Below are 14,432 nucleotides of genomic sequence, written 5' to 3'. Positions count from 1 at the left end.
TCTACTCAGTACTTCTGTACAAACCAGCAGACTTCTGCAAGACAAGAGCATTTCACAGAGCTGTAGGGGTTGGAGGGGACCTCTAGAGATCACTGAGTCCGAACCACTGCTATAGCATTTCCCTATAGCTGGTTGCAGAGGGAAGTATCCAGACAGGTCTTGGGTACCTCCAGAGAAGGAGACTCCACAGCCTCTCTGGGCAGCCTTTGCCAGTGCTCTGTTGTCCTCAAAGTAAAGGAGTTCTTCCTCATGTTTGTATGGAACTTCCTGTGCTCCAGTTTGTGGCTGTTGCCCCTTTTCCTCTTGCTGCACATTGCTGAAAAGAGTCTTGCCTCATCTACTTGACTCCTGCCCTTAAAATATGTATAAACAGCAATGACATTTAGCCTTCTCTTCCCCAGGCTGAACAGTGCCAGGTCTCTCAGCCTTTCCTCATACAAGAGATGCTCCAGGTCCTTAATCATCCTTGTGCCCCTCTGCTGAACTCTTTCAAGAGGATCCCTATATTTCTTGAACTGGGGAGTCCAGTACAGGACACAGTATTCCAGATATGGCCTCACCAGGGCAGAACATAGAGTGAGGATCACCTCCCTTGACCTGCTGGCCATACACTTTTAATGCACCCCAAGATACAACTGGCCTTCTTGGCCACAAGGGCACGCTGCTGACTCATAGCCAACCTGATAATCCACCAGGATTCCTAGGTCCTTCTCTGCAGAGCTCCTCTCCAGCATGTCAGCCCCCAGCCTGTACTGATGTGTGCAGGTATTCTTCCCTACATGGAGGACCCTACTTTCAACCTAGTTTCACTGAAAATACAGCCAGCTGTAGTGATTGCCTGCCTGAAGGTTAGTGTGAATGCCTCGCTTGCTGTCACGCAGCTGCTCTGTGGCAAAGTGTCCTGGCTTGCTCATGCAGCCAGCAGTTACTTGGATCTTAAAATCATCCTCTTTTTTCACTTCTGAGTCATGCAGAAGTGTTGCTGATACAGAATGAAGGGGGCAAGCCGACAGCAGTATCGGCCCCGTCACCTGCCTGCCTTCCTTCCCACTCAGGCCTCCCTCGTATGCAGACCTCCCTCATGCACAGAGTGAGGCAGAGCCCTGAGGGAAAATAGCATCTAATCACATTGCTGAGCAGGGAGTTTGCGCAGGCAGGTGCTGGAGAGAGGTCGTGCAGCCTCCCATTTTAGTTCTATTTCTGAAGCTGGGAGTACTCAAATAGCATTTTTCCTTCCCCCTTTCTCTCCTGCTCCTAAGCCTTATTTATTAGAATTCTAACAACTCAGCCTGCTACCATTATCTTTATTCATGAGTTGGTGTGAAGAAAGGACAGGAGCTAGACCTAAACTGCAGATATAATTCTACTAGCTTACTGAGTCTGCACGCAAGGACGATTACAAAAGACTAGTAAATCATAGAATCATAGAATAGTTTGAGTTGGAAGGGACCCTAAAGATCACCCATGATGAGATGACTTGCATTATACAAACTGGAATATCACCTCTCCCAAATTCTCCCATTTCTCAGACCTTAAGGTAGAAAGTGATCCAAGGAGAAATGGAAGGAATGGTGCTAATCTCTGCTAAGTATTTTCCGTTCATCGTAGTGTTGAAGTGCAATTAAAATTTTAAAGCAGGTAGAGACGAGTGCCAGACTTTGGCTGTTGTTCAGTGATAATATTTTCCTGGATTTCTCCCAGACTCTGTCACAGGCAAATCTAAGATGGAGACATTGGATGAGAACCCCAGATGGATGAAATGTTAAACAGTGATTATTCATACCACTGATAGCAACTGGTAGGTTTTAGTTAGATGGGCACAATGGTGCCTTACACCTTTGGGATGAGTGAAGGAATTCAACAGATTATAATTACGTGCCAGCTTGACTGTGGTAACGTCTTCTGCACTTGTCCATAGCCCAAGGTAAAGTTGAGCTCAGCAATTAAGCTCAAATCTCTTTTACTGCCAGGTGAAATCAGTTGCTTTACACTGTTCATACTGATGGTCAGCTTCCATTCCACCCAGCAAGGTACTGTGGAACAGCAGAAAATTGCAAGAGCTTTGAGATTTCTCTTAAACTACCCATACTCTTCCTTCACGCAAAGGTCTCTGCTATCTCTTTAGCACTTTCTGGAGATGGAGGTAGGATTTGCCCTCTTCTAGGCACAGCTCTGCTACCATCTGAATATTAATTATATATATATAAACACAGCTGTATGCAATGATCTCCAACTGAAACAGTGTTTGCTGTATGCACTACTGAGGTGACCTTGCTCAGCTCTGTTCTTTGAAGTGCAAGCGAACTCTCCTCTTTGAAATGTTTTTATCTCCATAATGGGTAAGAAAGGGTGTATTTATTTTTACTTGTTTTGAAAGGGATAAAAACTTAGTGGGTCTGGGGCTTGAGCTCATATCTTGGGTGCCAACACATACACATGCTGATGTGTGCAAGTGAGACTGGATTTTTTTATCTTGTGTTAAAGGCTCTGACACGCTTCTATCTTTCAAACACTACATGCTAAGTGTCCTCAGATGTGAGATGTTTTAGGCCAACAAAATGCTAATGTAAGACTAGTTATAAGCTCATCTCACTGTTAAGCTCCATGAATTCATTCAAATTGTTTTCCAATGTCTTTTAATACCTCAACTGGGACTTTTGTTTGGAGATATTACTGCATGTTACTGTTACATTTTCAGTAACCCTATCAAGCAGAGGAAATATTGGCTGTTCTATACGGACTCAAGTGGATCGATAACAGATGCATGTGACATGTTGGAAAACCACTTACAGGCCAATAGACAAGGTCACTCCGTGTCATTGCTGCAGTGTGTCACAGAACAGCAAAGCCAGCTCTCCTGCCCGTGTTCTTGCAACCAGGAGAAATGTAAGCTCCTCCTCACAAATCCATGCATACTCGTCCTTCAGAAGAGCAGGAGAACTTGAAGGGAGGATCTGCTTACTATGGCTATGTGTATTGCTCACTCTGCATGGAGAAATCAAGGCAATGATAGCTGTGCATGTTAACTTATTTGTATAGGAAGGTAGCTCACTGCTGGCAGCTGTGTGAATCTGCTGAGCTAAAATCCAACTTTGTTCAAGCCAGTGAATGGCTTGAAAATTTTCATGCATTTTAAAACAGTGCATGATGAATGCTGCAAAACTCTGGGTCCTTTGTCCTCCCGAAGACTCTTTTTGTTCCACAAAAGGTGAGCTCAGCTTCCTTGCCTCTGTGCCACTGCTGATATTCTCATCGAGGAAGAAATATCACGTGATGACCATGGACTGATTGGCCAAATGGGCTCTGGTATACAGAATCGTAGAATCATAGAATCATAGAATCGCCTGGTTTGAAAAAGACCACAAAGATCATCCAGTTTCAACCCCCCTGCTATGTGCAGGGTTGCCATCCACCAGACCAGGCTGCCCAGAGCCACATCCAGCCTGGCCTTGAATGCCTCCAGGGATGGGGCATCCACAACCTCCTTGGGCAACCTGTTCCACTGTGTCACCACCCTCTGTGTGAAGAACTTCCTCCTAATATCTAACCTAAATGTCCCCTGACTTAGTTTAAAACTATTCCCCCTTGTCCTATCACTACCCACCCATGTATACAATTATAGTACAGAATATGACAAAACTAACTTCTGCCTATGTTGGTTTCCAGCAACTGACTTGTAGGGCTATTGCTTTGACTTTCCCTATGATAAGTGTCATTGAAACAGATCAGTGAGGCTAAAGTAACTGTAGCTGGTGGGAGTTACACAGCACAACCATAAGCCTTATTTCTGTTGGCTATGATGAAAGATTTTATTTTCCTTTGTTGAAGTTACCCATTGAATCTAGTGTTTCTGTGGATATCTACCAAACTCATTTTCCCCTTCTATACTGCAGGGTGACTGCCAGTGGCTGTCAGAGCTGGTCATTGTTTTGTCTATTCATACTGTACAAAGATAACTGCTGAGTAGGGGAAGGTACTTACCCCAGGCTGCTCCACTGAAGGCTGTCTCCAGTGCTGAGATTTTTATATGAGTAGGAGCAATGGAGCTGGGTGTCCTCAGGAGGCTGTTTGTAACTTGGAGCAGAAGTTTTTGCACTTAAAGTAGAGACTGAATCTTTAATCTCAAAGGAAAGTAGAGCATATTTTCTGCAAGCTTAAAGATTTGCCTTTTGAAAATGGGTTAGGTTGTTGGAATCTGCGAGTCTTTTAATTAGCCCGAGTTCAAATTAATAAGAAACTGTCATTTCAAAAATTAATCATTTGTGGCTTTTACTGAGTTCTGAATGATCTTAGCGGAATAAAACTTGAAACTCTCCATGTAATTACAAATAATTGAAATCTTGTGAGTGCATGTATATAAAGTAATTAGAAATAATTATGCTAAGATATCAGCAGTGGCTGTATTTGATGCTACATATAGGGTATAACCAGGCTAAAAAATCTTAGATCAGTAGTCCAATGTGGTATCAGAAATAACGCAAAACCTGAGGAGACTTCTGCAAACTTATCTGCAGGCAAGCAAGTTGCTGGCTGAAATGCCATGGGGCATTTCATCTCCCATGGGAGAGAGAAAGCATGTGTACATTTTCACTGCCGGATTACTGTGCCATTTTGCTTTTGTCCTTAAAAGTTGAATACCTTAATAGTTGAGTGACTCACTTACTACTGCAGGAAATGTACCCTGTACCACTGAAACTTGGCTACTGGTGGAAATGAGATAGAACCACAGAGAGCAGCAGAAGTTCAGTGCCAACAGGACTCAAAGTAGGATCTTAATTCCATCTCTCTGTATGTGTTCTCCTGCTGCAAAGCAAAATCCAAGTCTGTAAGTAGATCTGTCCGCTTTGCAAGGCTCCAGTCATGTAAAGTAGGTGAAAACCTGTTTAGAGGACTGGCAGTTGCTGCTTGCTTTACACTTCTTCAGTAGCTCTATTCTTAAAATAGTCCTGTGCTGTTTGGCTCCGTGCTTCTCCAGATTGCCAGAAATCTGGGGGTGCACAGCAGCAGCCTGTGTTGCTTGTTGAGTCTCACCATAGTCCTTCTGGAATTTTCAGATTTGAGATTAGGAAAAAAATATATTCATAAAGAGCAGTGGCACAGGCTGCACAGGGAGGTGCTGGAGTCACCATCCCTGGAGGTGTTCAAGAACTGTGTGGATGTGGCACTTAGGGACGTGGTAAGTGAGCATAGTGGGGATGGTCTGATGGTTGGACTAGGTGACCTGAGAGATCTTTTCCAACCTTTCTAATGATTCTAGAAATAGGAACTTCCTGGAGAAAAAAAAGAAAGAGGAGAAAGGAGAAAGAAAGAAAGAAAGAAAGAAGGAAAAAAAAGGTAAGAAAATGAAAGCCTGTTAAAATGAATGGGAAGCTAGCAATTATTCATTTAATGACTTCAGGAAAGGTGGAATCAGCTTTAATAAAACTAGTAACAGAAACAATTGCCTTAGTCATGGCCTGTCTTTCCTGTACGGCAGCACTAAGGCTGTTTGAACACCTTTGCTGTATCTTATCTGCTTTAATTTAGTTGAGTTTCTTTTAATCTGGTCTTATAGATTCCTGGATCAGTGATGCTTGATTTGAAGAGCTTGGTTTGAAAATAGCTGCAGCAACCTTGTCTTATCCCTCTTCATGTTCCTAGTTTTAATTCTGTCATTAAGAAGTGTTTCTCTTTAAGTTGAATGCATCAATACAAGGCTGAGTTTACCTAGGCAGCCTGATCAGAGATGCTGTCAGTGCAGGAGGATGGTGCATCCTCTGGTGCATTAATACTAATGAACAGTTCCCATTATCAGTTCACACAGGATTTTCAAGTTTATTGGGTTTTAGTTGATTTATTATTATTATTATTATCATTTATTTATTATTATTATTTAAGATCCCTAATTCTTCATGGCTAGGAAGATTCTCTCAGCAAGCGCTGGCTTCCTGTTTTGGGATTTCAGACTGGTAAACCCGTAAATGATCCAAGTGCTGGATCTTGAGAATGTTAAACAAATGTTGGTGCTTAACATGTTCTGTCAGGCTGTAAGACATCGGAGGCAGTGTGTTCTGCCTGTTGTTTCAAAGAGGGATTTATTTTGGGGGAGGAAGTGGGTGTCTCTGAAGACAGTAATGAATAAAGGAGGAGTAAGAATGATGTCTGCTAATTATCATTCATTGCCTTTATAGGGTTGCCTTTTATTTTCTACACACAAAGCCACAAGTGATGACATCCCACACTGCTGTCCTTCTGCCATGCTTTTCCATCAGCTCCAAAAGAAAATGGTGTGGAGAGAGATCACAAGCGGATTCCTTGTTTGCCTTAAGGCAGGGGAGAATGAGGAGGTGATGCTAAGGAAAATTAAATGGTTTTCGTATGTAAAGGCAAAGCTGAATGATTAGTTTTTGGTTCTTTGCGGCTCTCACAGCTGGCTGATAGTTCTTCTGCATGCCCTGGTGCACAGGCACTCTCTTCTTGTCCTTTAGTTGCTGAGTTGGAAAGTGTAAGGCAGACAAAACTCTATTCAGAGAGAGTGCTGAGCAAAAATATCTCGCCTTTGCTAATGCCTTTTTCACCTCTGGTTGTGATGACAGCAGTGGGAGACATTTAATGGAGACAGCTGGATTAAGGCAGCCATTGCTTGCTACCAAGGCTTGGTTATTGTGAAGAGACTTAGCCTTTTTTTTTCCCCTCCATGTTATGACTTTATCAGTGATTTAGTGTCAGAGGTCTGGAGCTCATCTCAGCAGAGCCCTGTGTGATATGTCGCATGTTGTTACTACTAACAAACAGGCTGCAAGATGGGGAATGGAAAGAGTGGAGGGTTTTGTACCATTTGCCCTTTTGCAACCTTTCTTTTTTACACGGTACGAAAGTGCTCTTTCAAACTTTTTTTATAACCTGTAATGTTCACTAAAACATATATTGAAGCTGCAGTCTGACAGACTGCTTCCTTTCTGGTTAATGTTTTCTTTCCTCTTTGAACTCTACCTGTGCCCTGTGTTCAAATCAGTAAGACCTGTTTGCATTCCATGGCCACGGGACAAAACTGGTGCTTACCAGCGGACTCAAACTCAGTGTTTCATTAGCTAAGTGGAAGGGATCCAGGTCTGCCTTCTGATGCCTTCTCTTCTTGAAATAAATTCAACTTGCATTCCAATTTGAATGTTTGTGTTTTTTGTTGTTGTTGTTGTTGTTGTTTTAATCATTCCGAGCCCACATCCCCTATGTGGCAATAGAAAACTGGACGTAGTTCAAGTGTATTCATTAAATATCGAGATCAGTGTAAGTAGCTACAATTTAAGCCTGTGTATTCAGTGTACAGTGAGTAAAATTTTAATGTGCTGTAACTTGAATTATAATGGGTTTGTTATTATATTTCACTGTATTTGCCTATTCTATTTTGAAAAATAGTGCCACTCAGTGCTGTTGCTCCTTATCCTTTCAAAACGTAAAATCTGCCTCTCACATCTTGATTTTCTCCCTGATTCAGAATAAACTAGTCTGGCAAGAGTGGCTTGCCATTAGCTTTTACACCATTAAAGATGCTTCTCTTTAGACCAAGAGAGAACTCATCTGGTCAGAAGTGTCTTACCATGGAGACTGCAGCTCCCTGAGCATGCTGTCACTCTCTTGCAGCCCTTTTGCTGTTGAATTGCTTAATCCGTCTTCTACGGAAGCAATTAGTTTTGTAACTCCACAATGAGACAGCAGCAGGAACTACACACCTTTTTGCTTATCAGGATGCAGTTCTTATCTTTGCTTCAATTAACTTTCCTTTTTCAGAAAGATATCAGTAATTTTCATATCACAAAGACATCCAGGGAGACCTCAATGTAGCCTTCCAGTACTTGAAGGGAGCGTATAAACAGGAAGGGGAATGGCTGTTTACATGGGTGGATAGTGATAGGACAAGGGGGAATGGTTTTAAACTAAGTCAGGGGACATTTAGGTTAGATATTAGGAGGAAGTTCTTCACACAGAGGGTGGTGACACACTGGAACAGGTTGCCCAAGGAGGCTGTGGATGCCCCATCCCTGGAGGCATTGAAGGCCAGGCTGGATGTGGCTCTGGGCAGCCTGGTCTGGTGGTTGGTGACCCTGCACATAGTGGGGGGTTGAAACTGGATGATCTTTGTGGTCCTTTTCAACCCAGGCCATTCTATGATTCTATGATTTTTCTAAGGATTGCTCATTGTAAATGGTACAAAGATGAAGGCATGTCAGTAACAGATGAGTGTAGATGTAGATTATGCTGGAAATGCAATGGAAATTGTCTTGCAATTCCTTCTCTAATGTTCTTCTGGTGCATGTTTAGGTGACTACTGGAGTGGGGTTTTTTCTGCTCTGAAAAATCCCTCTATACCATCTGCAGCATGACAAGAAGGACCAGAGTTTCCAGCAGAACCAGTGTATTTTCACATGCAAGAGACAGAACAATCCACCTTATAAAATTTCCTTTTTTTTTTTCATAACATGTTTTCATACCCCAAAATAGCTGATATTTTTGTTAAAATTCTGTGTCAGATTTTGCAGCTCAGCCTTCTGCTGTAAGTTTGGATTCTCTGAAAAATGTCAGGGACGATTTTAAAAATGATATACATCTCTCTCTGCTACACCAATAAAAACAGTCTGTTGTTGCTGTGCAGGATCTGTTACTGGGATAATGGTAGAGGCACAGCACCTACAGGACAGCACTGGGACAGGTGAGACCAACAGCCTTGTGCACACGGGGCTGTGCAGATGCAGCCCTATGAATTGAGACTGTTCCCAGTTGATCTTCGGCAAATAAATAGGTTAGAATAGAGTGAGCTGCTGGTGAGATGTTTCTGTGGGACATGCTGGATCAAAGCCTGAGGTTTCCTGTTGGGTGAGCTTTGATGAAAATTTAACAAGTTACTCAGCTGGGCCGGTGGTCCTGTCAAATGAGTTGTTTGGTGTTTCCATGCCACTGAGCTACAGTATTTAATGCAAGGCTTCAGAGGTCCCCTCTGATGCAGGGCATAAGTTCCATTCCTGCTCAGTGTTTTCACAGCAGTCAGTCTTTACCTCATTCTGCCAGAAGTGGTATTTCTTTTCTTCTTTTGCTTTTCTCTTCTGGAACATTGCGATACCAAAGTGCCTAAAGCTGTGTGTGTGGCAGGTACTTTGGCTCTGTGCAATACATCTCAAGCACATTGTTTGATTTTTTTTCACCTCCTTCATTTTTTCCTTTTGAAGACATAACGCATGTTTAAAATTAAAAAAAAAAAGAAGGAATTTTAAATCAATTCTGTTCCAACAGGAATGGCTGAAGAGCACTGCACGTAATATCACTGCAGTTTCAGCTGATATTTTGTTACGGCACCATAAAAGGTAGATTTAGCATCATAGCAGGGTAGACTTAGACTAGATAATAGGAAGAAATTCTTTACTGTGAGCGTGGTGAGACACTGGAACAGGTTGCCCAATGAGGCTGTGAATGCCCCCTCCCTGGAAGCATTCAAGGCCAGGCTGGATGGGGCTTTGAGCAACCTGTTCTAGAGGGAGGTGTCCCTGCCTATAGCCAGGGTTGGAACTAGGTGATCTTAAAGGTCCTTTCCAACCCAAACCATTCTATCATTCTATGACTAGTTCTCTATGTCAGTTCCTGTCTCTGCAGAAAAAGTCTCTTTTATCGAGCATTAAGCTGTAAGTGTGGAACACCACAGTTGGGAGGAGAAAGGTGGGAAGATAAACTTTTTTTCACATAAGTATGCGTATGTGTGTGTTTAAATATACACAGAAGTATACATATGTATTTATACATGCACATCAGCCGGTGGTTGCCACTGCAGAGAAGGATAGTATGTCCATTTTTGGATGTGTTGATGCTTCTCGTCTGTTGGACCATGTCAGAAGGACAGGCTTTTACAAGCTTATGACAGGAAGCAGTGTTTCTGGAAATAGACTTTTTTAAACCCAGGTTTGTTTTTCCAATCTTTGGCTGCTTCCTAGCTGAGGTGATCAGTTCAGCAAGAAGAAAAGCACCTTGTCTTTGCTTATTGGATGTAAATACTGAGGAATCACACAGCTGGCTTTCCATGGTGGCTCCTTGCTATTTAGCGTCACGTCCATCACACAGGGTCTATTTTCTCAGCTCTTGTAATGTTAAGTGTCTCTGCAAAGCAATTCTTTCCCCAATTGAACTGTTGGTGCATTTTTTTGTATAGTTTGCTTTTGGCATAAGATAAATATGGCAGTGAGATAGCAAACAATCCTTGACAAGGAGTCAAGCTAAGAGGCAGAGTTACAGAAGCAAAACACTGAAAAATTGCTTATGTCTAGAGACGCAGAAAAGTTTTCTTTCTTTTTCTCCTCACCTACTTAGAAAAACAAACAGCAGCAAAAATGGGCAACCAGCAAGACCTATGCCTGTCTCTACCTCATTTTACCTAGGCCCTACATCCTTAAGGCTGCAGCTCAGAGAAGACAAAGGGAGGCTGTCTTGCAGGAGGTTGGCACTGAGTGCTGGGAGTGCTGGGATACGTTGTATCTGAAGGCCTCCAAGTATCTGAGGGCAGTGCTGAGTATTGACATGGAAATGTAATTTGCAGAACAGAGAGAGTGCATCACAGTCCCGGGCTGGCTGCCCAATGCAGCACCCTGCTTCCTATTTGGACTGCCTAATACAGCCCTTGAGAGAAATTGATGACTTTTTTTTTTTCTTTTCTGCCTTGATCAAGGCTACAGCACTTCAGACTAGAAGCTTCGGTAGTGCGTAATAAAACTGGTGAGTGGGCTACAGGAATTCTAATGACGTGCTGTGCAAATAAATGCTTAGGTAATGAATACTGAAAAGATTAACCTGAACTAATTCCATATATTACTGAGGCGTTTAACTCCTTCCCTTCCCCCAGGGTTAAGAATAATGCAGAGCAGTGTAAAAGGGTAGTGGGGAAGGGAAATAAATTAAAGCAATGGGTGTGTGTGAAGGCCAGTAAAAGGATGCACAGCAGTTCTGCAGCCATGCCATTGTGCAGGCTCTGACCTCACTGCAGGGAAGGCTGGAAACTGGGCAGTTGGAAACTTTTTGGAGAAAGGAGGGGGAATGCCAACTTCTGGAAGGCACATGATAGACTTTCCCTTCCCCAGCACATCTCTACAGCCAAAGAGCTAAGGCCAATTACATTCTGAGGCTCACTTCCTCTAGTTTTTCACCTCTTTTATTTTTTGTGGGACTATGAGTCAGCCCGGTGCTGATTTATCAGCACCAAATAATCCTCACTCTGAGCGCCGCCAGTGTTGCTCCCAGGAGATGTGCTCCCCATTAGAGCCCTGACCTATTCAAACATCCCAGTGATAGCAAGATGGCCACGTGTCATCAGGGATAGGCACCCGTGACAGCTCTCAGATGCTGCTCACCCAGCAGGGAAGCACAGCCAAGCTCCACAACCCAGCTGCTGGCCTCATGCAGTTTCCTGCATTCGTCCCCTGCTAGTGGCTTCCAGCAGTTCAAAGCACGAGAAGATACTTGGGCTCAGGGATCTGCATACTGATAGCCATAGGTCATGAGTTTCAGTGGTTTAAAAGGCATGTAAGCATTTTTGTGGGTGGCTTAGAAATAATTTCCTCCAGTCCAGTGGAAGAAGACGTTTTCCATAAAAACTTACACTTCCTTTACATGACCGATGGCAAACTTGTGCACCACACAGTCGCTATAGGCAAAGTATTAAACAGAGGAATCTACTTAAAATGATCATCCTGAAAGGAACGGGATCTGCTGCTCCCTCCCCAGGATGCAGACGTCTGTGCCCACTGCCTGAGTGTGCACTGCAGTAGAAGGGGCAAAAAGGCATACAGAAACCATGAAATCTCCCCTTCCAATAACCCAAATCTGGCTGTCATAAACTTTAACTGGAATGGCTAGTGCCGATTTTCTCATCTTCTAGAGATGTAGCAGAGCATAACTATTTTTAAGATTAAGCTTATCTCTCCCTCCAATTCCTCTCTGGGGTCTCAGCAGCTTAAAGAGTTAAACTGTTTCTTCACTAGAGAAAATGTATCTGCCTGTACAGAATGGGCTTGGATGTGCTGCTGGATGTGGTGCTCATGTTTTCCTTCCACCAGAAGCATTCTTGTGTGGATGACTTTTGCTTTTTCAAAGAGTACCTAAGTAGTTCATTTTTATTTGTTCTTGTGTACCCTTGAAACAGCAGCAAGGATCAATGACCACAAAAAACCTATAATTATCACTTTAGGTATGGTTTCTCAGATGCATCTCATGGAGGGACAGTCTTCCTGCTTGCTTACAGAGCAGTGCAGAGCACAACGACTCAGGAGATGCTTTCTACTAGTAGCTATATCTTGCACTACTTTTCATCTATCTCACTGATCCGTCTCTTCAGGAGTAACAGGTTATTGCACTGCACTGCTTTAGACACTTGTCTAAAGGCCAGTTTCATCATAACACAGTAAACTCATTGATTTTTTTTCTAATAAAATGGAAAGGGTTTCATAACCGGGCTTTTATGGATCCCAGGTGTCACTTTTTCTGTGTAAGGCCGCACTATTGACACTATCTGTGTCTGCAGCTGATAAATGTTATTACATTCTTTTCCATTATGTAGTGTTATTAAAAATAGGTTTGTCACAAGCACTTCTTATCAAAGGCCCTTTCTTCCTTAGAAATAGTGACCATCATTAACCTTTCTAAAAGTAGCTCCTGTGAGAGACGAGTGTCTTTGGTTGTCACCACTACAAATGTAATACGCTCTGAATTCTGCTTCTTATTAACACAAAGCTAATAAACTCCAGAAAGGCAGGAATAACGTGTGCATTGCTAATTCACACCAGGTCAGCAAGGAAAATAAATTCATCACATTTGACCCACTGCTGTCTTGTGTCCCTTTTAAGTGACAAATGCATTGAAAATGCAATGGTATCAGCTACAGAAACAACTGTTTACAGCCCCAGAAAAGCAAAGGAGGCGTGGGAGAGAGACTGCAGTGTTCATGCAGGGCTGACAGAAGCTGAATGTTTGCAGAACAGAAAACATGTAAGTGATAACAGAGTATTTGTAAAAGATGCCTTCTACGCAAAGTAGGTGGTAATGGGAATACTGTACTTAGAAGTAAAGCTGCTGGTAGTGCAAGGAAGGAGCAGGAAGGAAAGAGCACCAGTGTGCTATGTGTTCATGGCATGAAATAATCATATTCTTAGCCCTGACAGCAGGTTAACAGTATCGTGGAATCTAAGTGATGCACACAATTTACCTTGTTTTGAATTACGTGGTTGGGAGCATCTCCTTGATCTTTACAGAGTCACTCACTTTTCACTTCAGTTGGGAGCATGAGCTCCATTTCCTTTGTTGTCAAGTATAAAAACAACAGTTGAATCCAACCTCAAAATACATCCATGCTACAGAGCACTGAGTACTTAAAAAGCAGCAGGGTGGGAAGTGATGCTGATTTAAGGGTAAAAATGAGAAGAGCTTGACCACCAGCCGAGTGCCAGAGTGTGACACACAGCTCATTTTCAGCTCGGGCATGGGCTGCTTTTGCAGATTTATTCAGGACTAAGAGCCTCGTCCTGAGCTTTAGCAGAGGGCCCTCTCCTTAGCTTATATCCTTCTGAAGGTGGCATTTCTCTAGTGAAGCAGTAGCTATTCTCTGCCTCTTGGTTGCATTCCCCAAACGCTAAAAATACCAGGTCACTGAAGCACTCAGATCCTCAGTCTCCTGTCTTTAAGTCCACCACATCCACAAATCCCTCAATTTCTTCCGTAATTACTTTGTGCAACCCATCATCTCCCAGTCCCCAAGGCAGCAGCTTTAAAAATAGCAGATTCGGTATGCAAATATTTTTCTTCTTGCCTGGTGACAAACAAAACCATTTGTTCCTGTGGGTATCTAAGAATTCAATGAAGCTGTAGGTAAGCTCCCTCCCTGCTGCCCCTCTCTTCCTTGGAATTGAGTTTTATGGAACCCTAATGCATTATCTTCCCTTATGGAAAATAAGCATTGCCCACAGTATTTATTTTTCCTTTGAGCTTTTATATTCAGTTTATGCTGGAACTAAAAGAAACTTATATATCTACCCATGCTGGTAATGGCAAATCAATTTGAATGTGTCAGTTATTTTGCTTTTTATGTACTAAGGTGAAATGAGACCTGTGTTACTTATGGCACTTGTTTAACAGGAAAAAATGAGTTGATAATAAGAAGACCTAAATTCAGTCTCATAAATAAGTTTTCTGAAGCAAAGCACTCACTAAAATTGATGCTTACTTTATTCATTACCTGTAGTTCACTTTCCAGGCAGAATCAATGTATTCTTAAAAACCTTCTCCATCTCGCCTTTCTTATAAACAGCAGAATACCTGTTTATTTCAAACCTAAGCCAACAGATTTAGTTGTTATTCTCTGAGGCCCAGCAAGAGGATTTAAGATGTTTGGTTGGGATTTGAGAATGCACATCCTAGCTTTGTTATTT

This window comes from Meleagris gallopavo, chromosome 1, assembly GCF_000146605.3.
Source record: "Meleagris gallopavo isolate NT-WF06-2002-E0010 breed Aviagen turkey brand Nicholas breeding stock chromosome 1, Turkey_5.1, whole genome shotgun sequence".
NCBI classification, from domain to species: Eukaryota; Metazoa; Chordata; class Aves; order Galliformes; family Phasianidae; genus Meleagris; species Meleagris gallopavo.
This window is presented reverse-complemented; position numbering follows the sequence as displayed.